Source organism: Schistocerca serialis, chromosome 2 (genome assembly GCF_023864345.2).
Source record: "Schistocerca serialis cubense isolate TAMUIC-IGC-003099 chromosome 2, iqSchSeri2.2, whole genome shotgun sequence".
NCBI lineage: Eukaryota > Metazoa > Arthropoda > Insecta > Orthoptera > Acrididae > Schistocerca > Schistocerca serialis.
The window spans coordinates 1102321993-1102349251 of record NC_064639.1 but is presented as its reverse complement, the minus strand read 5'-3'; the positions used below and the strand labels follow the sequence as shown (position 1 = coordinate 1102349251).

The 27259-nt window shown below is 42.4% G+C and overlaps 1 long non-coding RNA gene across 1 annotated transcript in view; it reads right to left on the bottom strand.

Moving 5' to 3' along the window:
* Positions 1-26566, bottom strand: part of LOC126458561 (uncharacterized) — a 72047-nt gene extending 45481 nt beyond the window's left edge. The window contains exons 1-2 of the long non-coding RNA XR_007585660.1: positions 26458-26566; positions 726-900 (exon numbers count right to left, since the gene is read on the bottom strand). This is a non-coding gene — a long non-coding RNA (uncharacterized LOC126458561). The remainder of the gene's footprint in view (positions 1-725; positions 901-26457) is intronic.
* Positions 26567-27259: the final 693 nt, after the last annotated feature.

Genomic DNA, 27259 nt, shown 5'->3' with positions numbered 1-27259 from the left:
GGGGAGAGAGAGAGGAGGGAGGGAAAGGGGATAGAAGGGAGAGAGGGGGTGCCCATAGGAACAATCACAGGAAGAGGGAGGGAGTATAAAAGTTGGTAGGAGGGGTAGATGGAGGGGAGGAGGGCATCATCAGGGAGGGGGAGCTGGCGCACTGGCTGAGCAAGAGGCAGGTGCTTAAATGCTCTATCGGGGGCGCCGCTATTGGCTGCTGGAACCACGTGTTCCACTATGGCGCCCTCACACTAAATGCAGGCCAGGAGGCGCGCGCCTCCACAGCATACGGCGTGATGGTGCAGAGACCTCTAGGGGTCTTCGACGTCCATGACGTCTGGCGGGAATTCAGATTCCGCGGCGGGCGGTACCAGACTTACCGCCTCGCAGAAGGCACTGACGAACATGAAGTGAAAAAATAAAAATCAAACTTTATACTGATAAATCCATTCAGTATCGGCCCTCACTGTACATCGCTATGTGAACACTGTGAAAAGCATATTATAGCAGATGTTGGAAAGCCTATGGGGCCAACAGTTTTATAAAGCCATAGAAACCAATCATTACAACACTGAGATACTTTCAGAACTTGTAAACCTTACATGTACTGAGTGCGATGATTAATCTAGTTACAAGATGTTCTTTGTAATAATTTGACACGGCAATCAAAGCCAAGAATAATGACAGAGAAAAGACGATATATTTTAGATGTAACTCTTGCGGTGAACACTTACGGTTGATAGGCTTCACTTTCCGATCCTAGCGTCAGGCTCAGATTGCTGATCTCGAGTGGATCCAGTGGTGGCAGCGGCCCAGTCCCATTCCTCAGAATTTCACGCAGTGTCACATCGATGAAGTCAAAGAACTGGTCACTGAAGCCCCGGTCACTCCTCAGCAACAGCGACGAGCCTACATGAGGAGGCTTGGTTAGCTGTTACAGTTGCATACTAATATGGTGAAACATTAAGATACTGCGAGCATAGTTTTCTCGCGATCGAAACATTCGATTTTTGTATAGGGTATATTACAACCAACAGTGAAAGCTAAGACGTGTAATAGCATGCGATAACAATCAAAAATGCTCCGTGAACATAGGACCGCAAACGAGCCACTTAAGATGTTTACAGAATAAAAATCCGCGTCAGTTGTCAGCAATTTCTTAATTTGCAGTGAGGTGACAAAACGCATAGGAAACAACCTAATATCGTGTCGGACATCCTTTTGCACGGCGTAGTGGAGCAACCCGACGTAACGTGGAAGTCCCCAGCAGAAGTACTGAGCCATGATGCCCCTGTAACCGTCCACAGTTCCGAAACTGTTGCCAGTGCAGAATTTTGTGCACTAGCTGACCTCTCGATTATGCCCCATAAATGTTCGATGGGATTCTTATGGGGCAATCTGAGTTGCCAAATGATTCGCTCGAACTGTCCAGAATGTTCTTCAAACCAATTGCAAACAGGTGTGACCCTCTGAGACGGCGCAATGTCATCGATAAAAATTTCATAGTTGTTTGGGAACATTAAGTCCAGTAATGGCTGCAGATTGTGTCAGAGTAGCCAAACATAACCGTTTCTAGTCAATGATTGGTTGAATTGGACGAGAGGATACAGTCCATTGCCGGCCGCGGTGGCCGTGCGGTTCTAGGCGCTCCAGTCTGGTTCGAATCCTGCCTTGGGCATGGGTGTATGTGCTGTCCTTAGGTTAGTTAGGTTTAAGTAGTTCTAAGTTCTAGGGGACTGATGACCACAGCAGTTGAGTCCCATAGTGCTCAGAGCCATTTGAGCCATACAGTCCATTCCATGTAAACACAGCCCAGAAAGCTATGGAGCCACCACCAGCTTGTTGCACAGTGCTTTGTTGACACCTTGGGTCCAAGGCTGCGTGTGGTCTGCGCCATCCTCTAGCACTACCCTCAACTATTACTAACTGGAAATGGGACTCATCTGAGGGGACGGTTTACCAGGCGTCTAGGGTCCAACCGATTTGGTCATGAGCCCAGGACGGGCGCTGAATGAGATACTGTTAGCAAACGCACTCGGGTCGGTCCTCTGCTACAATAGCTGATTAAGGCCAAATTTCGTAGCAGTGTTGTAATGGATACGTTGGTCGTATGTCTCACATTGGTTTCTGCGCTTATTTTACGCAGTGTTGCTTGTCTGTTAACACTGACAACTTGTTGTGTACATAGTTCCGCGTAGTCAGCGCGTACACAACTTTCCCACTAGAGCGCGCCCCGCTAAGCACAAAAGCGCAGGCGCAGCGCTCGTCCGTCTCTGCACTACGAGATGGCACTGCCATAGAGACGGACCAAATTCTGCTTTCAACGATCCGCGTATTAATATGTAACGCAGCCAATGAGATTGCTGCTAACGTAGAACCTTTTCTCCTCGCGGATCACACTCGCGCAGTGATACATGAACGCGCGAGGTATTATAACGAGTGTACAGACCTCCGATTAGTCAGTCTGCATTTGTCTGCACCAGTCTGTACTAGTCTGCATTAGTCTGTACCAGTCTGTACAAGTTCTGCATTTGTCTGTACTAGTCTGTAGTCAAGTTTTCAGTCTGCGCCTAATAAGATTATCATATTCCTGTACATAGCCATGAAGATAAATGTATAGACACTTTGGTCAAGTATCAGAGATATCTGTGAGAATAAGATTAACGTACCAGTACCAAAGGAACTTCAGATTGTCAATTGTAAATAGCATCCAGAACCAAGTTAAGTAATTTTTATGCTTGTTATTATTTTAATAAATGTGCGTGAAAATTAATCAAGTTCTGTTTAAAGCTGGTCAAAAAAATGGCTCTGAGCACTATGGAACTAAACATCTATGGTCATCAGTCCCCTAGAACTTAGAACTACTTAAACTTAACTAACCTAGGGATATCACACAACACCCAGTCATCACGAGGCAGAGAAAATCCCTGACCCCGCCGGGAATCGAATTCGGGGACCCGGGCGTGGGAAGCGAGAACGCTAGCGCACGACCACGAGCTGCGGACATAAAGCTGGTCAGCGTCAATCTGCTACTCTAAGCGTGCAAGTGGCATTTCTATTGTCTGACCTAACGGCAGAAGATAAACACGCCACGATAACACCACAAGACATATTGCAGACACTCGCCTACTTCGTTAGAGCGACAAGTCAGATAATCTGATGGTGTGTGTACTGAAGGTCTTACCGTACGCTCACCACACAACTATACCCATCGCCGCTGCTGTGGTCGTCAGGTGCAGGCCACCGAACACTATGTTGTCCGTGGTGAGAAGTGTTGCCTAAAATTCGGTATTCTCGGTACACTCTTTACACTGCGGATCTCGGTAAATTGAACTCCCTGACGATTGTCTAAATGAGATGGCCTGTGCCCCTAACTCTCAACTACCATTCCACGTTCAGTCTGTTAATTCACGTCGTGCGGCCTTAATCACGCGGGAAATCTTTTCACATGAATCACGTAAGTAGAAATGACAGCTCCGCCGAGGCATTGTCTTTTTATACCTTGAATACGTGATATGACTGCCATCTGTATATGTGCGTATTGCTATTACAATACCTGTCACCTCAGTGAATTGCACGAACGGTTTCGAAACATAAAGCTTCATCATCAGATGCTGCCAAATAATTATGGGAACATAAAAGTGTGGCGGTCGAGCCAGTCAGTCATGAGCCGTCCTTCCGACCGCCACACATTTATGTTCGTATAATTATTTGGCAGCAGCTGATGATGAAGCTTTATGCTTCGAAACCGGTCGTGCAATAAATTAAGAAATTACTGACAGCTGAAGGGGTTTTTTGTTGTATAAATACTATCCGCAGCTGCGAATGTTCACCTGATCAAATGTTTTAGATTTTTGAGGTCATTGCGATTGTGTGGTCACTAGTCACCACTGACTTCAGTATGAAACATTGTCCTGTATTTGAAATGTAAACAGATTTAAGAGTAGCCCGACGTTTAAGAGACTTGTCAGGAAGAATAAGCGCGTGAAGAAGTGGGATACGGAAGTACTAACGAACAAAAAGATGCTCTTGATGTTCTCTGAGGCTGTGGATACTGCGATAATGGATAACTCAGTAGGCAGTTCAGTCGAAGAGGAATGGACAACGCTAAAAAAGAAAACTCATAGAAGCTTGAAAGAAAAACATAGGTACAAAGATGGTAACTGCGAGAACCAATTGGGTAAATGATCGACGAAAGAAGGAAGTGCAGAACTGTTGCAGGAAATTAAGGGATTCAGAAATAAAGGTCACTTACGAACGACATAAAGCGGAAGTGCAGGGAAGACAAGACGAAATGGGTGCATGAAGAATGTGAAGAAATCGAGAAAAAGATGATTGTCGGGAGGACTGCCTCACCGTATAGAAAATTCAAGACAGCCCTCGGTGAAATTAAAAGCAAGGATGATAACATTAATGGGAATTCCACTGTTAAATGCAGGAGAGCGAATGGATAATTGGGAAGAGTACATTGAAGGTCTATGAGGAGGACCACCTCCCTCATGACATGATAGATGCAGAAACAACTGTTGGCAGGAAAGAGATAGGGGATACAGTGTTAGAATCGTAATTTAACAGAGTTTTGGACGACTTATGGTCAAACAAGGCAGAAGCAATAGATAATATTTCATCAGAGTTACTAAAATTATTGGAGCAAGTGAGAACTGAACGGTTATTCACGTTGGCGTGTAGGACATATGAGACTGGCGATATATCGTCAGACTTCCGGAAAAAAAATTATTCATACAATTTCGAAGACAGTAAGAGCGAACAAGTGAAGAGAATTATCGCACAATGAGCTCATGCATCCAAGCAGCTGACAAGGAAAAGAAAATTGAGGATCTGTTAGAGGACGATCAGTTTGATTTTAGAATAAGTAATGCCACCAGAGAGGCAATTCTGAAGTTGCGGTTAATAATGGAAGCAAGACTGAAGAAAAATCAAGATACGTTCATAGGATTTGACGACCTGGAAAGAGCATTCGGCAGTGTAAAATGGTGCAAAATGTTCGAATTTCTAAGAAAAATAGGAGTAGGCTATAGGGAAAGACTGGTAATATACAGCAAGTACAAGAACTAAGAGCGAAGTACTTGGATTTCAAACGGTGTAAGATAGGGATGTAATCTTTCACCTCTACTCTTCAGTTTATACAACGAAGTAGCAAAGAAGGAAAGTTTAAAAAGGGGGTTATAGTTCAGGGTGAAAGGATATGAATGATAAGATTCACCGATGACATTGTTACCCTTAGTCAAAGTAAAGAAGAATTACAGGTTCTACTGAATAGAATGAACAGTCTAAAGAATACATAATACGGACCGAGAGTAAATCGAAGGAAGATGAAAGCAATGATAAGTATTAGAAATGAGGACAGCAGGAAATTTAGTATTAAAGTCTGAATTACGAAGTAGACCTTGTTAAGGAAGTCTGCTACCTAGGAAGCAAAATAACGCATGATGGATGGAGTAAGGGTGATGTAGAAAGCAGACTAACACTGGCAAAAAGGACAATCCTGACCAAGACAAGTCTACTAGTGTCAAACATAGGTCTTAATTCGCTGAAGTAAATACGTTTGGAACACAGCGCTGTATGGTGGTGAAACATCGTATGTGCGAAAACGTGAACAGAAGAGAATCGACGCATTTGAGATATGGTGCGACAAAGTAAGGAACGAGGTGGTTCTCCGCTATACCGGTGAGGGAAGGAAGATGTGTATAAAACTGACAAGAAGAAGGGACAATACGATAGGGAATGTATTAAGACATCATAGAATAACATCACGGCACTGGAAAGAGCTGTAGGGAGTAAAAACTGTAGAGGAAGACAGAAATTGGAATACATTCAGCAGATAATTGAGGACATAGATTGCGACTGCTACTGTGAGATGAAAAGATTGGCACAGGAGAGGAATTGGTGGCGCGTCACATCAAACCAAGCAGAAGAATGAACCTGATAGCACCCGTGGCCCGTGGTTGGAGAAACTGGCGGATGCTCTTTAGGGAACTGACATTTTCCTACAGACGTAAAAGAATAGCTATCGCGTCAATGGCGCTAGACGAAGGGTTGAGGAGAGCGTTCAACTTGACCTAAGATCGCGTAACCTTAATTCTTTGGGGTCTTTGTGCCGGGGGTCATCTCGAAAGTGAAGTGTATAGCACTTACGTCGACGTCGTTGAAGAACGGGAGTAACGAATTGTACAATTTTGTGAAGATTTGATATTCTACGAAAATGCGAGGGCGGGACGTAGAAAAACCAATTTTACGGGTCAAGGATATAGTAAATTGTATAGTGTGATGTCCTGAACTGGTATTGTATTTCTTGTTGCGCCACAGGTGCAATTCGAGCCCATTAAGTCGGGGATTTAAACGAGAAGTTTACGTTTCACGTACACTCTTATTATCTAGGACAATAATTCACACAAAGTCTGTGGTGGCCCGTAGCCTCGCATTCACAGTTACCTCGCAAATGGATCGTTCGCAGAACCATTTTCAATCGAACGTTCTTGCTTCTATTAAGTTTTTTTTTTTTTACCGATATAAGTTTTCGCTGTTAGTTATGATACACCCGGTATACAGTGAAGTGTGGAGAGACTTATATAAACTGGCGTTCAGAATATTCATATAACTGGAGTGTCTTATAACAAGTCACCCACAGTTATCCAATAGTAACTACATGATCTGACAAGAGATTAGGAAAGAGGGGACAAACTTTATGTGCTATTTTAAGGGTTCCATATCTCAGCGGATAAATTCTGGACCCTTAATAGGATCACTTTGTTGTGTGTTTGTCCAACTGTTTGTAATGCCGGAAATGTATATCCTCCTATTTCCATCTACTGTACTATAATTTCTTTTCCTTATTTTGTTACCTGAAGATATGACATTTCTGTGTCTTTATATATTGTAATTGTTCTACTATTTGTGTATATATATATATATATATATATATATATATATATATTTGCATTTATGTCGATGTATAGTTGGTTTGTTTTGTAAATATTATTTGTATTTTTACGCTGAGTCTGGCCTAGGGAAAACTATGCTATCGAACGATTACATCGATAGGTCGTGTGGAGAACCAAAGTGTTTAGGATCTTCGGTAGTGTTAACTGTGCCGCATGGAGCATGGGCAGAGGGGAGTCTGGCTGGAATAGGGCGGTGGGAGCAGGTGTGGTGTGTGACGCTCCCGCGAGTTGCCGCGCTTTCGGGGTTTGGCAGCATGTAATTGCGCTCGAGTTGATATGATAGTTTCTGACACGGTGTCGCGGACGGGAAGCATTAGCTGGGGCACATCAAGAACCCGTTTCGCCTGGTGACCGTGTCGAGAAGAAGGCGCGCCAACATCCAGCTTCTGCAACAGCGACGGCCGACAATGAGTGACTGTCGCCACCTCCTCGATCGACGGCTTCAAACCTTCAATCAACCAACAAGGAAGTCTAAAAGCACGTAAAGTTTCAGAACTGTATGGCAGACCTCAGCTTTTCAAATTGTTCCATTTGCCTCGCAAAATTACAGCAACTTAGCATGAACCTTTGTTGCTCATTGTCCCAATTGCATTGCCAAGCAGGGTCCTTTCCTTTTCTGGAATGAACCCGAGTGTCGCTGAAATTCATACGCAAGCATTAAAGTAATATCATTCCATTTCACTGTTTTAATTTCAAAGTTCAGTTAAAGTATTCATAGCTGGCTACAATACTTAGATAACACGAGCAGAAATTAAGAGAGCGAGTTTTGTTACCATATTTTAGCTTACCTGTGACTGCAGCTCAGCTTGGTACGTACTAAATTTTACTATTGTTAATTTGCTCAGAATCATTTAATTCAAGTTCAAAGTTAAATTTCTTATTTCTAAATTGCGTAGATTCAAGTAGCTTTTGAAATGATTGTTGAGGTAGCTAAAGACTAACCTTATTTTTATTGAATTTCGTAGTGCTTCAGAAACAAAGTTCACTATTAATTTCAGTCACTAAATTAACTTTCAATTTTCTGGTTTTATTAATTCTTTTGCTAAATTAATTCAGAGTGCAGTGAAATTTATTATTTCTGACAAACATTCAGTTTTCACACAACACGTGTCAACCTCCTGTTGCCACGCTTTTAGGGCTAATTATATGTGCATTAATCTTTCATTTTCAGTTATTATAGTAGTTGTCCATAGGACTGGCGACCGTAATTTTCCCCAAATCTGAAATATCTAATTAACGCCAATTAATTGTTAACGTAACGACCGCACATTTACTTTCTTTATTAATTTTACCCTTTTCTCAAAATTAATTTCCACCAATTTCATTTGCATTTTTCCTTTCATTTAGATGTAACCCTTTCCTCCCTCTCTACCGACAAATTAACTTCGGTGACGATTGCTTTTCCCAAATTTCCATTAGGTGCACGCGGTTTAATGGTGAGGGGGAGGTTACATGTTCAAAACCTTTTCTCTCAGCAACGGTATATACAGTAAGTTGAAATTTATGGCTCATTCTAAGGTCTATGGTCCGTTGGCGGCATAATAGACGTTAGCTTCTAAGTCAATGCAATGAAAAGATACGGCCATTTATGTCACGTATTTTGAGGCTCGCAAAGTAATTAATTAAAACCTGGGTACCTTCTCTTGATGCAGTTTCATCAAATATGGCAGGAAGAAAGTTTTCACAGTACAAGTAAAGGAACACAATCAGAAAATCGTTAATTTGTACTGATATCACGCGAAATAATTTTTCTTTTGTCATTTGTTATGCGACTTCGAACCTGAAATTTAAACACTTTGGAGCATCAGTAAGGCAATATCTGTGTTTTACATCGTCTGTATAGCTCAGTGAAACGTTCCTTCGGACATGCATACGTGTCCAAATTAACGGAGACTGCTGACGATTGACAGCTTACCAAATTCTGAAATGCATTCACCAACTGCAAGTACGATTGTCAAAAATGTTCAAATGTGTGTGAAATCTTATGGGACTTAACTGCTAAGGTCATCAGTCCCTAAGCTTACACACTACTTAACCTAAATTATCCTAAGGACAAACACACACACACCCATGCCCGAGGGAGGACTCGATCCTCCGCCGGGACCAGCCGCACAGTCCGTGACTGCAGCGCCCTAGACCGCTCGGCTAATCCCGCGCGGCAGTACGATTGTCCAGAGGCTATACGATTTAATAGAAACACACGAAAATTTGGCCATACTGGGAATGGAACATTGATTTCCTGATTTACGTGAGTGGTCGCGTTAACCGGTTCGATGATACGAACACACCTACAGGAGCCACTCGGACTTCCTTGTCCTAGTATGTACATCCCATAGTACTCGCAAACATATCGTAGCATTCCCACACATGGACGACATTGTTTTGCTCTTCTGAGTGCCTTTCTTTGGTATGAAATTGAGTGGAGCAGTGTGTGTATCTTACAGTGTGCCAAGGAACATTGCACCGGACTACACAGACATTATAAAATACAGACACTGTGCTACTGTATGTACACACATTAACAATTTTCAGTTTTTGTTTCTTTGCTTGTACTGTGAATCCTTTCTTCTTGCCACTTTTCATGATTCTATTTCAAGGGGAAGTACCCCATAGGTTTTAATGAGTGAGTTTGCGAGTATCAAAATATGTGACATGAATGACTGTGTTTTTGACTGTCTTGATTTAGAAGTTAATGTTTATGTTAATGTTAATGTTTATTCTATCGCCAAGGGACCATGAACTCTAGAATGTGACTAATTTCAACTTGATACGTCAACCTGTTCTGACTAAAAAGATTTTCATCAGTCGGGCAGAGAGACAGACAGACGGACTGTTGTTGTTGTTGTTGTGGTCTTCAATCCAGAGACTGGTTTGATGCAGCTCTACACGCTACTCTGTCCTGTGCAAGCTTCTTCATCTCCGAGTAACTACTGAAACCTACATCCTTCTGAATCTCTTTAGTGTATCCATCTCTTGGTCTCCCTCTACAATTTTTACCCTTCAGGCTGCCCTCCAGTGCTAAACTGGTGTTCCCTTGATGCCTCAGAACATGTCCTACCAACCGATCCCTTCTTCCAGTCAAGTTGTGCCACAAATTCCTCTTCTCCCCAGTTCTGTTCAGTACCTCTTCATTAGTTACGTGGTCTACCCATCTCATCTTCAGCATTCTTTTGTAGCACCACATTTCGAAAGCTTCTATTCGTTCTTATCTAAAATATTTGTCGTACGTGTTTCACTTCCATACATGGCTGGACTCCATACAAATCCTTCCAGAAAAGACTTCCTGACACTAAAATCTATACTCGATGTTAACAAATTTCTCTTCTTCAGAAACGCTATCCTTGCCACTACCAGTCTACATTTTATATCCTCTCTACTTCGACCATCATCAGTTATTTTGTTTCCCAAATACCAAAACTCATTTACTACTTTAAGTGTCTCATTTCCTAATCTAATCCATCAATATCACCTGATTTAATCTGACTATATTCCGTCACCCTCGTTTTGCTTTTGTTGATGTTCATCTTATATCCTCCTTTCAAGAACTGTTCATTCCGTTCAACTGCTCTTCCAGGTCCTTTGCTGTCTCCGACAGAATTACGATGTCATCGGCAAATCTCAAAATTTTTGTTACTTCTCCATGGATTTTAATTCCTACTTCACATTTTTCTTCTATTTCCTTTCCTGCTTGCTCAATATACAGATTGAATAACATCAGGGATAGGCCACAACCCTGTCTCACATCCTTCCAAAACACCCATTCCCTTTCATGCCCCTCGACTCTTATAACTGCAATCTGGTTTCTGAACAAATTGTAAATAGCCTTTCACTCCATGTATTTTACCCCTGCCACCGTAAAAATATGAAAGAGTGTTCCAGTCAACATTGTTAAAAGCTTTCTCTAAGTCTACAAATGCTAGAAACGTAGGTTTGCCTTTCCTTAATCTATTTTCTAAGATAAGTCGTAAGGTCAGTATTGCCTCACGTATTCCAACATTTCTATGTCATCCAAACTGATCTTCCAGTAGTCAGCTTCTACCAGTTTTGCCATTCGTCTGTAAAGAATTCGTGTTAGTATTTTGCAGCCGCGACTTATTACATTGATAGTTTGGTAATTTTCACACCTGTCAACACGAACTTTCTCTGGCATTGGAATTGTTACATTCTTCTTGAAGTCTGAGGGTATTTCACCTGTCTCATACATCTTGCTCACCATCTGGAAGAGTTTTGTCATGGCTGGCACTCCCAAGTCTATCAGTAGCTCTAATGGAATGTTGTCTACTCTCGGGGCCTTGTTTCGACTTAGATCTTTCAGTACTCTGTCAAATTCTTCACGCAGTATCATATCTCCCATTTCATCTTTATCTATGTCCTCTTCCATTTCCATAAAATTACTCTCAAGTCAGCGCCCTTGTATAGACTCTCTTATATTCCTTCCACTTTTCTGCTTTCCCTTCTTTGCTTAGAACTGGGTTTCCATCTGAGCTCTTTATATTCAAGCAAGTGGTTCTCTTTCCTCCAAAGGTCTCTTTAATTTTCCTGTAGGCAGAATCTATCTTACCCCTAGTGACATAAGATTCTACATTATCCTCTAGCCATTCCTGCTTAGCCATTTTGCACTTCCTGTCGGTCTCATTTTTGAGACATTTGTATTCCTTTTTGCCTGCTTCATTTAGCATTTTTATCTTTTCTCCTTTCATCAGTTATATTCAGTATCTCTTCTGTTACCCATGGAGTTCTACTAGCCTTCGTCTTTTTACCTACTTGATCCTCTGCTGCCTTCACCATTTCACCTCTCAAAGCTACCCATTATTCTTCTGCTGTATTTCTTTCTCCCGTTCTTGTCAATCGTTCCCAAATGCTCTCTCTGAAACTCTCTACCACCTCTGATTCTTTCAGTTTATTCATATCCCATCTCCTTAATTTCCCACCTTTTTGCAGTTTCTTCAGTTTTAATCCACAGTTCATAACCAATAGATTGTGGTTAGAGTCCACATCTTCCCATGGAAATGTCTTGCAGTTTAAAACTTGGTTCTGAAATCTCTGCTTTGCCATTATATAATCTGTCTGAAACCTTCCTGTGTCTCCAGGCCTGTTCCACGTATACAGCCTTCTTTCATGATTCTTAAACCAAGTGTTAGCTATAATTATGTTATTCTCTGTGCAAAATTCTACCAGGCGGCTTCCTGTTTCATTCCTTACCCCAATTCCTTATTCGCCTGCTAGTTTTTCTTCTCTTCCTTTTCCTGCTATCGAATTCCAATCCCCAATGAGTATTAAATTTTCGTCTCTTTTCACTATCTGAACAATTGCTTGTATCTCGTCATATATTTCTTCAATCTCTTCTTCATCTGCGGAGCTAGTTGGAATATAAATTTGTGCCACTGTGTTAGGCGTGGGCTTCATGTCTATTTTGGCTATAATAATGCGTTCACTATGCTATTCGTAGTAGCTTCCCCCCGGTCGTATTTTTTAAATTTATTATTAAACCTACTCTTGAATTACCCCTATTTGTATTTATAACCCTGTATTCACCTCACCAGAAGTCCGGACTGATGTACGGAACCTTAAAAAGCATGTGAATTTTATCCCCTCTTTTCCTGTACAATGAAGCATTTGCATTTGCTGATAGGACTTGTCATTCTTGTAAGCGCTTTTCTATCGGTTCAGCTTTATTTTCTAAATGATCACTTAGCTGCTTTTTAGTAGCTGTGAGTGACTTCTCATCAAACACACCAGTTTTGAAATACGTGTTTTTCGAAGTTCTACACTCATGAGACTGAGTTTTTTGACGACTGTATTCAAAATGAACTCTGTATTCTATTGGTGTTTCAGGTACACCTAGCCATTCTCCATATGGAACTGGGCGCATGAGAGACAGTGTATCAGGGTAGGATCCTATTAGTCTCTTTTTCTTTGGAATTCCGTACTTCCTAGTGGGAAGAATACAGAAACACCAATCTGAAATGTGATCTGTGAGCTCCCTACTACCACAGGAACTGAAGCGGATACTGCATGGAAATTGCAAAAATAATGATGTTTTACACTGATCTTCGATTTTGCAGCCAAAATATTCTGTAATTCGATTCCTTTTTAATTAATTGTGTAATGTTTTGGTTTTGGAGAGGAAATATCATTTCTTCACAGACTTTGCAATAATTGTCTACATGTGCATCTACATGCATCTCCGCAAGCCAACGTATGGTTCGTGGCGGATGGTACTCTCCACCAATACTAGTCACTTTCTTTCTTATTCCACTCGCAGGTGGAACAAGGGAAATGATTATTTATAAGCCCCGGACCCGAACTTGTTTCATTTAGTTTGCACGGTTATTCCATGAAACTTTCATCGGCGGCAGTACATCCTCTCTGCTGTGAGCTACAAAAGGCTATTCTATGAAGCTTGTTGTGTGTGGTCTGAGAAACGAAACTCACCTATCGTCCGGTGATTCCCATTTCAGTTCACGAAGCATGTCCTTAACACCCGCATGTTGATCGAACCTTCCGGGAAGAAATCTAGAAGCACGCCTCTGAACTGCTACGATGTTTACCTTTAATCCCAAAAATAGAGAAGTTCTCAAGAATGGGTGGCCCAAGTGTTTTGTTCGCGGTTTTCTCTGTAGATGAGCTACACTTTCAAAAAAAAAAAAAAAATTTCTCCCAGTAAACTAAGGTGTACCTTTCGTCTTCTCTATTACCGTCCTTAGGTGATCGTTCCATTTTATTTCCTTTTGCAGCGTTACGCCTAGATATTTAATCGACGTCACGATGTTAAGCAGCACCTCACTAATGCTGTATTCGAATATTACAGAAATGTTTTTCATACTCATATGTATATTGACTGGAGTACCCTCTTTCAAATTATCAAGGTGGCAGGGGTAAAACACAGGGAGCGAAAGGCTATTTACAATTTGTACAGAAACCAGATGGCAGTTATAAGTGTCGAGGGACATGAAAGGGAAGCAGTGGTTGGGAAGGGAGTGAGACAGGGTTGTAGCCTCTCCCCGATGTTATTCAATCTGTATATTGAGCAAGCAGTAAAGGAAACAACAGAAAAATTCGGAGTAGGTATTAAAATCCATGGAGAAGAAATTAAAACTTTAAGGTTCGCCGATGACATTGTAATTCTGTCAAAGACAGCAAAGGACTTAAGGAGAGCAATTGAACGGATTGGACAGTGTCTTGAAAGGCGAATATAAGATGAACATCAACAAAAGCAAAACGAGGATAATGGAATATAGTCGAGTTAACTCGGGTGATGCGGAGGGAATTAGATTAGAAAAGGAGACACTTACAGTAGTAAAGGAGTTTTGCTATTTGGGGAGCAAAATAACTGATGATGGTCTAAGTAGAGAAGATATAAAATGTAGACTGGCAACGGCAAGGAAAGTGTTTCTGAAGAAGAGAAATTTGTTAACATCAAGTATAGATTTAAGTGTCAGGAAGTCGTTTCTGAAACTATTTGTATGGAGTGTAGCCATGTATGGAAGTGAAACGTGGACGATAAATAGTTTGGACTAGAAGAGAATAGAAGCTTTCGAAATGTGGTGCTACCGAAAAACGCTGAAAATTAGATGGGTAGATCACATAACAAATGAGGAGGTATTGAATAGGATTGGGGAGAAGAGGAGTTTGTGGCACAACTTGACTAGAAGAAGGGATCGATTGGTAGGACATGTTCTGAGGCATCAAGGGATCAGCAATTTAGTGTTGGAGGGCAGCGTGGAGGGTAAAAATCGTAGAGGGAGACCAAGAGATGAATTCACTAAGCAGATTCAGAAGGATGTAGGTTGCAGTACGTACTGGGAGATGAAGCAGATTGCACAGGATAGAGTAGCATGGAGAGCTGCATCAAACCCGTCTCAGGACTTAAGACCACAACAACAACAACATGTATTAACTTACATTCTTCTAAATTTAGTACAAGCTGCCATTCATCGCACAAAAGTTCTGTCTGACTCACCCTGTATCCTTTACAGTCACTTAACGATGCTCCTTTCCTATATCCTACAACGTTATCCGCAAACTGTCGCAGATTGGTGTTCACCCTTTTCGCCCTATCATTTATGTATACAGGGAACAAGAGCGCTCGTATCACACTACTGGGGTCACCCCTGACGATACCCTTGTCTCTCATGAACGTTCACCGTCGGTGACAACGTACTGGATTCTACAGCTTAAGAAGTTTTCAGACCGCTCCCATATTGAGGAACAAATTCGGTCTGCTCTGACCTTCGTTAACAGTCTGTACTGGGTCACCGTGACAAATTTTCATGTGATAGTAGTAAATCCTATAGCCGTTATACAGTCGTACTCCCAGTTTGCGAATGCGTTTCGTAATTTTCTAAAGTTTTGGAGTCTCTGGGACCGATATATTGCCAGTATCAAAGTCAAAAGTCTTCAAACTCCTAGATTTCTGGAATGGATGAATTGTCTATGTACACTGCTGCCTATTAAAATTGCTACACCACAAAGATGACGTGCTACAGACGCAAAATTTAACCGACAGGAAGAAGATGCTGTGATATGCATTTGATTAGCCGTTCAGAGCATTCACACGAAGTTGGCGCCGGTGTCACACCTACAACGTGCTGACATGAGGAAAGATTCCAACCGATTTCTCATACACAAACATTTGTTGACCGCCGTTGCCTGGTGAAACGTTGTTGTGATGCCTCGTGTAAGGAGGAGAAATGCGTACCATCACGTTTCCGACTTTGATAAAGATCGGATTGTAGCCCATCGCGATTGCGGTTTATCGTATCGCGATACTGCTGCTCGCGTTGGTCGAGGTCCAATGACTGTTAGCAGAATATGGAATCGGTGGGTTCAGAAGGTTAATACGGAACGCCGTGCTGGATCCCAACGGCCTCGTATCACTAGCAGTCGAGATGACAGGCATCTTACCCGCATGGCTGTAACGGATCGTGCAGCCACGTCTCGATCCCTGAGTCAATAAATGGGGTCGTTTGCAAGACAACAACCACCTGCACGAACAGTTCGACGACAATTGCAGCAGCATGGACTATCAGCTCGGAGACCATGGCTGCGGTTACCCTTGACGCTGCATCACAGACAAGAGCGCCGGCGATGGTGTACTCAACGACGAACCTGGGTGCACGAATGGCAAAACGTCATTTTTTCGGATGAATCCAGGTTTTGTGTACAGCATCATGATGGTCGCATCCGTGTTTGGCGACATCGCGGTGAACGCACATTGGAAGCGCGTATTCGTCATCGCCATACTGGCATATTACCCAGCGTGATGGTATCGGGTACCATTGGTTACACGTCTCGGTCAGCTCTTGTTCGCATTGACGGCACTTTGAACAGTGGACGTTACATTTCAGATGTGTTACGACCCGTGGCTCTACCCTTCATTCGATCCCTGCGAAACCCTACATTTCAGCAGGATAGGACCGAGCGAGGTGGCGCAGTGGTTCGACACTGGAATCGCATTCGGGAGGACGACGGTTCAATCCCGCGTCCGGCCCTCCTGATTTAGGTTTTCCGTGATTTCCCTAAATCGCTCCAGGCAAATTCCGGATGGTTCCTTTCAAAGGGCACGGCCGACTTCCTTCCCCGTCCTTCCCTAATCCGATGAGACCGATGACCTCGCTGTCTGGTCTCCTTCCCCGAAACAACCAACCAACCAACCAGCAGGATAATGTAGGACCGCATGTTGCAGGTCCTGTACGGGCCTTTCAGGATACAGAAAATGTTTGACTGCTGCTGTGGCCAGCACATTCTCCAGATTTCTCACCAATTGAAAACGTCTGGTTAATGGTGGCCGAGCAACTGGCTCGTCGCAATACGCCAGTCACTACTCTTTCGTTTTGAAGCTGCACGGGCAGCTGTACCTGTATACGCCATCCAAGCTCTGTTTGACTTAATGCTCAGGCGTATCAAGGCCATTATTACGGCCAGAGATGGTTGTTGTGGGTACTGATTTCTCAGAATCTATGCACCAAAATTGCGTGAAAATGTAATCACATGTCAGTTCTAATATAGTATATTTATTGAATGAATACCCGTTTATCATCTGCATTTCTTCTTAGTGTAGCAATTTTAATGGCCAGTAGTGTATTAGCCACTACTTCGCTCCATAAATACTGCAGCATTTTAGCTCGTAAGCCAACCGGTCAGATGTATCAATTTTAATGGTCAGTAGTGTACATAATTAAGTTTGTACGGGATCCTCACGGCGCGAGTCCTCCTAGCAAGTGGTCAGTTATTTTCACAATGCAAGCCAGTCCTGTTGCATGCACTAATATAAAAGTCGGGATAGAAGATGGAATTAATTATAATCCTGAGGTGTGAAGACTATTCATTGCCTCTTCTTCTCACAGTGTGAAGACCGTCGTTCTTCATATTGGTAATGGGCTTAAACTGGGGATGCTGTTCACACAATGAAGTCTTTAATATACTCTAGTGGTACCTAATGTCTTTTTATTTATTGATTATAAATAAATGACTTTGTTTATGGCGATAATTTCTTCAAACAGTTGTAAAAAAAACAAGGAAAATTATTTAGTCTCTTTTGGAGAATTTTAGTAATTTTGCGAGTTACTGTTTATTGAATTTTGTCAGTGCACGTGATTTCACACAATCTGAGTGATTTTTCACCTCAGTGATTTGTGGTGTCACCGCCAGACACCACACTTGCTAGGTGGTAGCTTTTAAATTGGCCGCGGTCCATTAGTATACGTCGGACCCGCGTGTCGCCACAGTGATAGCAGACCGAGCGCCACCACACGGCAGGTCTAGAGAGACGTACTAGCACTCGCCCCAGTTGTACAGCCGACGTTGCTAGCCGTGGTTCACTGACAATCACGCTCTCATTTGCAGAGACGATAGTTAGCATAGCCTTCAGCTAAGTCATATGCTACGACCTAGCAAGGCGCCATCATCAAGTATATTGAAATGGAGATTATAGCTGTACAAGAGCGATGTTATAAAATAATGGATTAAAGTTAAGTGTTCCAGAAGCTACGTACTTTTCTTTATAGCATTCATTACGCATCCTGTTTCAGACCTCACGCCAGCCTGCGTGAGTTTAAGCGCGTGCCTTTCGGCTCCCTCTCATTGTGTCTAGGCTGTCTTGTCTAGACGCAACATGATTCACAATTCTTAAGAAATTTCTTCAGTTTCTAGAGTATGGATACCTTCTAATATGATGTCGGACGTCATTACGCCCGCCTTAGTGTAGGATCTCGACGTGAAGTGGACTCAACAAGCAATTGGAAGCCCCTGCATAAATATTGAGCCACGTCGCGTCTATAGCCGTCCATAATTGTGAGAGTGTCGCCAGAGCAGGAATTTGTGCACGAGATAACTTCTCTACTACGTCTCATATGGGTGCCAAATCATTTGGTCGATCTGTCCAGAATGTTCTTCAATCCAATCGCATTGTCATCCATAAATATTCCTTCGCTGTTTGGGAGCATGAAGCTCATGAATGGCTGCAAATGGTCTCCAGGTAGGCGAACATAACCATTTGCAGTCGGTGACCCATTCCATGAAAACACAGCCTGTACCACTATGGAGCCACCACTAGTTTGCAGAGTGCCTTGTTGACAACTTGGGTCATAGCTTCGTCGGGACTGCGCCACACCAGAAATCAACCATCAGATCTTACCAACAGGAATCGGGATTCATATTGCCAGGCCACGATTTTCCAGTAGTCTAGTATCTAACCGATGTGGTCAAGGAAACCAGACAAACAAAAATTACGTGAAACGAAATGTAATGTGAGGAGGGCCATACGAGAGGCGTTCAATGAATTCGAAAGTAAAGTTCTATGTTCTGACTTGGCAGAAAATCCTAAGAAATTTTGGTCTTACGTCAAAGCGGTAGGTGGATCAAAACTAAATGTCCAGACACTCTGTGACCAAAATGGTACTGAAACAGAGGATGACAGCCTAAAGGCCGAAATACTAGATGTCTTTTTCCAAAGCTGTTTCACAGAGGAAGACGGCACTGTAGTTCCTTCTCTAGATTGTCTCACAGATGACAAAACGGTACATATCGAAATAGACGACAGAGGGATAGAGAAACAATTAAAATCTCTCAAAAGGGGAAAGGCCGCTGGACCTGAAGGGATACCAGTTCGATTTTACACAGAGCACGCGAAGGAACTTGCCCCCCTTCTTGCAGCGGTGTACCGTAGGTCTTTAGAAGAGCGTAGCGTTCCAAAGGATTGGAAAAGGGCACAGGTCATCCCCGTTTTCAAGAAGGGACGTCGAACAGATGTGCAGAACTATAGACCTATATCTCTAACGTCGATCAGTTGCAGAATTTTGGAACACGTATTATGTTCGAGTATAATGACTTTTCTGGAAACTAGAAATCTACTCTGTAGGAATCAGCATGGGATTCGAAAAAGACCGTCGTGTGAAACCCAGCTCGCGCTATTCGTCCACGAGACTCAGAGGGCCATAGACACGGGTTCCCAGGTAGATGCCGTGTTTCTTGACTTCCGCAAGGCGTTCGATACAGTTCCCCACAGTCGTTTAATGAACAAAGTAAGAGCATATGGGCTATCAGACCAATTGTGTGATTGGATTGAAGAGTTTCTAGATAACAGAACGCAGCATGTCATTCTTAATAGAGAGGAGTCTTCCGAAGTAAGAGTGATTTCAGGTGTGCCGCAGGGGAGTGTCATAGGACCGTTGCTATTCACAATATACATAAATGACCTTGTGGATGACATCGAAAGTTCACTGAGGCTTTTTGCGGATGATGCTGTGATATAACGAGAGGTTGTAACAATGGAAAATTGTACTGAAATGCACGAGGATCTGCAGCGAATTGACGCACGGTGCAGGGAATGGCAATTGAATCTCAATGTAGACAAGTGTAATGTGCTGCGAATACATAGAAAGAAAGATCACATATCATTTAGATACAATATAGCAGGTCAGCAACTGGAAGCAGTTAATTCCATAAATTATCTGGGAGTACGCATTGGGAGTGATTTGAAATGGGATGATCATATAAAGTTGATCGTCGGTAAAGCATATGCCAGACTGAGATTCATTGGAGGTATCCTAAGGAAGTGCAATCCGAAAACAAAGGAAGTAGGTTACAGTGCGCTTGTTCGCCCACTGCTTGAATACTGCTAAGCAGTGTGGGATCCGTGCCAGATAGGGTTGATAGAAGAGATAGAGAAGATCCAACGGAGAGCAGCGCGCTTCGTTACAGGATCATTTAGTAATCGCGAAAGCGTTACGGAGATGATAGATAAACTCCAGTGGAAGACTCTGCAGGAGAGACGCTCACTAGCTCGGTACGGGCTTTTGTTGAAGTTGCGAGAACATACCTTTACCGAGGAGTCAAGCAGTATATTGCTCCCTCCTACGTATATCTCGCGAAGAGACCATGAGGATAAAGTGAGAGAGATTAGAGCCCACACAGAGGCATACCGACAATCCTTCTATCCACGAACAATTTGAGACTGGAATAGATGGGAGAACCGATAGAGGTACTCAAGGTACCCTCCGCCACTCACCGTCAGGTGGCTTGCGGAGTACGGATGTAGATGGAGATGTAGATGTGCTGCAGGCGGTGTAGTGCTGTTAGCAAAGGCACACACGTCAGTCGTTTGCTGCCATAGCCCATTAACGTCAGATTTCGCCGCTCTGTCCTAACTGATACGTTCGCCGTACGTCCCACATTGATTTCTGTGGTTACTTCATGCAGTGTTGCTTATCCGTAGTGAGATATAATGCCTGAAATTTGGAATTCTCGGCACACTCTTGACAATGAGGATCTCGGAATATTTGATTCCGCAACGATTTCCGGAACGGAGTGTCCCATGCGTCTAGCTCCTAATACCATCCCACGTTGAAGGTCTGTTAATTCTCGTTGTGCGGTCATAATCGCGTCGGAAACCTTCCCACATGAATCACCTGAGTACAAGCGACAACTCCTTGACGCTTGACGCTCCTTTGGTGAGCTTTCCTTGCCCGGCATGTTGAGCTCCGCCACTGCACTGCCGTTTTATCCCTTGTGTACGTAATACTACCGTCATCTGTATACGTGCAATATCTCTTTCCAATGCCTTTTGTCACCTCAGGGTAAATATTATTTTCTAAGTTCAATGGCAACTTCTCTATCCTAAATATTAAACAATCTCAGTGAAATGAAATGTCGTACTCCGAGGTATTTGAGTATTTCTACGACTTAATGATATAGATAATGTAGTTTGTCTACATTATCATCACATTTGTGTACCAGTAATTAAGTTTAAAACTTGAAAAAAGAATATTTGAAGTAAATTAAGACCATTTCTCATAAAATGAATGAATGGAATCGTTGAATAATGTCTTTTTAATGTACCTAAGGAATATGGAATTTGGAAACTGAGCTCTTGTATCACAAGTTGGTTAAAAGCGTTTTGAAAATTTATGCCTCGAAAACCACGATGGTCTGGACGTCAAAGATTGGATAATGCTACATCTTTACGTGATACACATGTTTTTTAAAGTCGGCTGAAATAGTAAAATTGGAAGAAAAATACATTTTTTGGTAGAGTGTCCACTTAACAACATCTTCAATTACTTTACTATTTCACTGTCAATGATGACTTTTACTCTATGTTTGAACCTCCCTCTCCATGAGTAATGTGGTTTTCAGTGCTAGTCACCATAACAGGCCCGCATCTCGTGGTCGTGCGGTAGCGTTCTCGCTTCCCACGCCCGGGTTCCCGGGTTCGATTCCCGGCGGGGTCAGGGATTTTCTCTGCCTCGTGATGGCTGGGTGTTGTGTGCTGTCCTTAGGTCAGTTAGGTTTAAGTAGTTCTAAGTTCTAGGGGACTGATGACCGTAGCAGTTAAGTCCCATAGTGCTCAGAGCCATTTGAACCATTTGAACCACCATAACTCTATCGTCTTGGATGACGATAGTAATAACCTGACGATGAGGTCTTGTAAGCTAGAAACCGTTTAACGAACTAAATTAATACTGAAGAAAATCCACAAGGCTTCTTTTAATTTTTTGTTAAACTGAATCCGATTACTTAGTGTCAGTACTCTTATTTTTGAGTTTCATTATATCCATATTTGTCTCCAGTTTCTGTTCTTTGTAAGTCGATGCACAACTAGTATCACAGATACTTTTTTTTTCTTTTTAAACTCTAGATATGGAAATAGTTTCTTTCGTCTAAGGTGTTCCTTTGGTCTACTCCAGACTACTGTTCCTATACTGTTGTTTTACTATGAACCACCTACCTTGCAGGTGAACTTTTAGGCCAATGTGTCGCTTTTTCATATAGACCTACATCTACATGGTTACTCTGCAATTCACACTTAAGTGCCTGGCTGAGGGTTCATCGAACCATTTTCGTACTACTTCTGTACCATTCCACTCTCGAATGGCACGTAGGAAAAAGGAACACCTAAATCTTTCCTTTAGAGCTCTGATTTCTCTTGTTTTATTATGATGATCATTTCTCCCTACGTAGGTGGATGTCAATAAAATATTTTCGCATTCGGAAGAGAAAGTTGGTGATAGAAATTTCGTAATAGATCGCCGCAAAGAAAACCGCATTTTTTTCAGTGACTGCCACCCCAACTCGCGTATCATTTCAGTGACACTCTCACCCCTATTGCACGATAACACGAAATGAGCTGCCCTTCTTTGCACTTTTTGGATGTCCTCCATCAATCCTACCTGGTAAGGATCCCATACAGCGCAGCAATATTCCAGGAGAGGACGGACAAGTGTAATGTAGTCTGCCTCTTTAGTGGGTTTGTCGCATCTTCTAAGTGTTCTGCCAACAAAGCGCAGTCTTTGTTTCGCCTTCCCCACAATATTATCTATGTGGTCTTACCAATTTTAATTGCTCCTAATTGTAATTCCTAGGTATTTAGTCGAATTGACAGCTCTCCGATTATCGTATACCCAAAATTTATCAGATTTCTTTTAGTACCCATTTGAATGACCTCGCACTTTTTTTCTTTGTTTAGTGCTAATTGCCAGTTTTAGCATCATACAGAAATTTTCTCTAGATCATTTTGTAATTGGAATTGATCGTCTGATGATTTACTAGACGGTGAATTACAGCGTCATCTGTAAACAATCTAAGGTGTCTGCTCAGATTATCACCTAGATCATTTATATAAATCAGGAACAGCAGAGGGCCTATGACACTACCTTGCGGAACGCCGGATATCACTTCTGTTCTACTCGATGATTTACCGTCTATCTCTACGAACTGTGACCTCTCTGTGAGGAAATCACGAATCCAGTCACACAACTGAAACGATACTCCATATGCACACAATTTGATTTATAGTCTTTTGTGAGGAACGGTATCAAAAGCCTTCTGGGAATCTAAGAATATGAAATCGATCTGAGATCCCTTGTCGGCAGTACTCATTAATTCATGGGAATAAGAGCTAAGTGCGTTGGACAAGAACGATATTTTCTGAATCCGTGTTGGTTATGTATCAATAACTAATTTTCTTCAAGGTGATTTATAATGTTCGAGTACAGTATATGCTCCAAAATCATACTGCAAATTGAGGCCAGTGATATGGGTCTGTAATTCAATGGGTTACACCTATTTCCTTTCTTGATCATTGGTGTGACCTGCGCTACTTTCCAATCTTTAGGAACAGACTCTTCGTCAAGTGAGCGGTTGTGTATGACTGCTAAGAAAGGCGCTATTGTGTCTGCATACTCTGAAAGGAACCTGATTGGTATGCCATCTGGACCGCAAGACTTGCCTTTCTTAAGTGATTTGAGTTGTTTCGCAACACCTAAGATATCTACTTTTATGTCACTCATGCTAACAGCTGTTCTGGTTTCTTGTGTTTGGCGTTATAACAAACCAGGTATTTGATTAACTGCCTCAGTAGCGCAGCTAGATACAGGTTAGTTCGTGCACTCAGAGAATTAATTGTTTCCATGAACAGTTCTTCCACTGAAGCAAAACCTATTGTCTGTATTACGCGAATATATTTCAGTCTACGTTAAAGAAATAACATAAATGAGACAGAGAATAATTTGACAGTTCGTAACACTAAACGCTGTCTGCTGTCCAAACGTTGAATCTTTTCACCATTGCAACAGCTCTCAGCCAACGCCCATCAAGTGGATATTTTGAAGTAGACATGTTTGTACACTATGTTAGACTGATTAAAAGCAGATAAATAACGGGAAAAATATATACTTTTATCTTCGATTTCACGATTCATAGAGCTATTGAGGCCCTAATAATCATACAAAACTATAATTTTGTTGAAAGTTAAGCATATTTTTACCACTTTAATTAATTAAACAGCTCAGCAGTGACTAATACAGTAATACAGAAGAAGTGTTCCTTATGCATGCAGCAAGTCTGACATATACTTTTGTGTTCATTATTAGTGGTAAAATTGTTGCTGGTAGAATGTAATATATCATTTTCATTTCAGCGCTCAAGCAGTTTTCCGATAATAAGCTTAACAATTGGATTTTGACGATGATTACTTAAAAAATCTTTGTGGTAAAATCATCTAACCACTCTAATATCCGCTGGTAGCTGTTAATCCTCATTTGCGGTGAGATCAAGGAACAACCGATTTCACGATAATGAATAGCAACTTAAGGTTAGTTTGACCGGATTACATTAAGATATTAAACCAATACGATCACGCAAAGTTCTGTGAGACACATATCCTAGCAACATCAGATACAATATATGTTGAAACATCCATTATTAATCTCAGATAATTACGGCTCATCATTGAGGGACATACTAACTTAAACCGATGTTGAATTCCAACCGGTCCAAATTACACTACTGGCCATTAAAATTGCTACACCAAAAAGAAATGCAGATGATAAACGGGTATTCATTGGACAAATATATTATACTAGAAGTGACGTATGATTACTTTTCAAGCATTGTGGGCGCATAGATCCTGAGAAATCAGTACCCAGAACAACCACCTCTGGCCGTAATAACGGCCTTGATACGCCTGGGCATTGTCACACAGAGCTTGGATGCCGTGAACAGGTACAGCTGCCCATGCAGCTTCAACACGATACCACAGTTCATCAAGAGTAGTGACTGGGGTATTTTGACGAGCCAGTTGCTCGGCCACCATTGACCAGACGTTTTCAGTTGGTGAGAGATCTGGAGAATGTGCTGGCCAGGGCAGCAGTCGAACATTTTCTGCATCCAGAAAGGCCCGTACACGACCTGCAACAGGCGGTCGTGCATTATCCTGCTGAAATGTAGGGCTTCGCAGGGATCGAATGAAGGGTAGAGCCACGGATCGTATCTGAAATGTAACGTCCACTGTTCAAAGTGCCGTCAATGTGAACAAGAGGTGACCGAGACGTGTAACCAATGGCACCCCATACCATCACGCCGGGTGATACGCCAGTATGTGGATGACGAATACACGCTTCCAATGTCCGTTCACCGCGATGTCGCCAAACACGGATGCGAACATCATGATGCTGTAAACAGAACATGGATTCATATGAAAAAATGACGTTTTGTCACTCGTGCACCCAGGTTCGTCGTTGAGTACACCATAGCAGGCGCTCCTGTCTGTGATGCAGCGTCAAGGCTAACCGCAGCCATGATCTCCGAGCTGATAGTCCATGCTGCTGCAAACGTCGTCGAACTATTCGTACAGATGGTTGTTGTCTTGCAAACGTCCCCATCTGTTGACTCAGTGATCGAGACGTGGCTGCACGATCCGTTACAGCCATGCGGATAAGACGACTGTCATCTCGACTGCTAGTGATACGAGGCCGTTGGGATCCAGCACGGCGTTCCGTATTACCCTCCTGAACCCACCGATTCCATATTCTGCTAACAGTCATTGGATCTATACCAACGCAAGCAGCAATGTCGCGATACGATAAACCGCAATTGCGATAGGCTACAATCCGACCTTTATCATAGTCGGAAACGTGATGGTACGTATTTCTCCTCCTTACACTAGACATCAGAACAACGTTTCACCAGGCAACGCCGTTTGTGTATGAGAAATCGGTTGGAAACTTTCCTCATGTCAGCACGTTGTAGGTGTCACACCGGCACCAACGTTATGTGAATGCTCTGGAAAGCTAATCATTTGCATATCAGAGCATCTTCTTCCTGTCGGTTAAATTTCGCATGTGTAGCACGTTATCTTCGTGATGTAGCCAATTTAATGGCCAGTAGTGTAGTATGTCCTTCAGTGATGACCCGTAATTACCTAAGATTATTGGTGGATCTTTGAACATCCAACACATTTGATGTGCCATGATATGTACCTGAGTGTTGGGAGGTCGTATTGGTTTAATACCTTAACATAATCCAGCCAAATTAACCTGAAGACGCGATTCAATATTACGAAAGCGGTTGTAACCTGAACCCGCAATAAATGAGGATTAGCAGCTACAAACGGATACTGCAATGTTTCCGAAGATTTTACCACAAGGTTTTTAAGAGAGATTTGAACTATGCATAGATCAAGCTGCTGCTGCCTACATAAAAACTGTGTGTTAACGATACTTACTTGAAGTTGAAGGGCACACATCGTGTTGAACCGAATCGTTGCTGTTGGCCTGTGTGATGCAGGCGGAGAGAGCATTGGAAGAAGCCGCAAGACCCAGAATGCCGATGATGACGCACTGCCACATTGCCCTGCAGCACGAGAGAAATTTCTAAAGACAAATTCCGATGACAGAGTAGACATCAAACTGTACCTGTGAAGAGGAATGTTTCCATTATGCAACTAAACATCATGTACTATAAAATTTCGCATTTCTGCCTTAGTGTCCATTTCACAAATAAACCGTCGGGAATTTAAGACTGGAACACTTATAAGGTATGCAAGTAATGAAATTTAACTTTTTGTGTGTTTACAGTGTAATAGGGAAAATACGTAAGTTGTTTTGTAAAGTAAGGATATTTAGTAGACAGGCCTGCCACATCTGACAGCAACATTAGGGGCAACTCGGCCGTGCATCGAGCCTCGGATGACAAATACGAGTACGAATACGTCAATCCATATTCCTTCAACTCAAGAACAGAATTAATCCATACCAACACCTGCTTTCTTTGGGATTAGAATTATTACATTCTTCTTGAAGTCTGAGGGTATTTCGCGTCTATCATACATCTGGCTAACCAAATGGTAGAGTTTTGTCTCTGCTGGCTCAACCAAGGCTATCAATAGTTCAATATGGCCCACCGTGTAACTGTGGTTGAGCGTATGAACCGCCCCAGAACGCTTGAATAGGGGGATTAAGGCAGAAAAATATCTTTTTCTAGCCACAAAACCTAGTACAGTATATCGTGGGCAGTCCTTCTGTTGG